This window comes from Penaeus monodon, chromosome 32 (genome assembly GCF_015228065.2).
Source record: "Penaeus monodon isolate SGIC_2016 chromosome 32, NSTDA_Pmon_1, whole genome shotgun sequence".
NCBI classification, from domain to species: domain Eukaryota; kingdom Metazoa; phylum Arthropoda; class Malacostraca; order Decapoda; family Penaeidae; genus Penaeus; species Penaeus monodon.
Genome location: NC_051417.1, coordinates 12,637,597 through 12,638,006, shown reverse-complemented (window position 1 = coordinate 12,638,006; position 410 = coordinate 12,637,597). Strand labels below are relative to the sequence as shown.

The window sequence follows — 410 nt, the reverse complement described above, 5'->3', positions numbered from 1 at the left end:
CAAAAAGTTTCCATCAACAGTTCTACCAAAACTAACTCATCTTAAAAGAAAAAAAATGCGGAAAAGTCGATACATATTTCGATTTCAAAGCTGCTAATTAAAAAAAAGATTGACGTTTCACTTTTGAAGCCACACAAAGTTTTTTTTTCACAATCTTTTCATTTTTATTATACCGTAATGTATAATCGCAGGTTATTCCAGATGAAGTTTATTAAATTTAAGACAGATATCAGTCTCTGTCTATCAATCTATCTATTCACTTTTTCCCGTCAGCCTAGTGATATCTTTTCTATCTACCGAGTTGTCTGAACTTAGCCTGTCTGTCTGCCTATCTGGAAATGTCTATTTACTCCAGCCCCCCCCCCCCCCCTCTTTCTCTCTCACACACACACACATGCTTACATATCTTT

At 35.4% G+C, this 410-nt stretch overlaps 1 protein-coding gene across 1 annotated transcript in view; it reads right to left on the bottom strand.

Moving 5' to 3' along the window:
• The window catches only part of LOC119593500 (neuronal acetylcholine receptor subunit alpha-7-like), a 113,209-nt gene that overhangs the window by 581 nt on the left and 112,218 nt on the right, over positions 1-410 (bottom strand). The gene's annotated exons all lie outside the window — the stretch shown is intronic.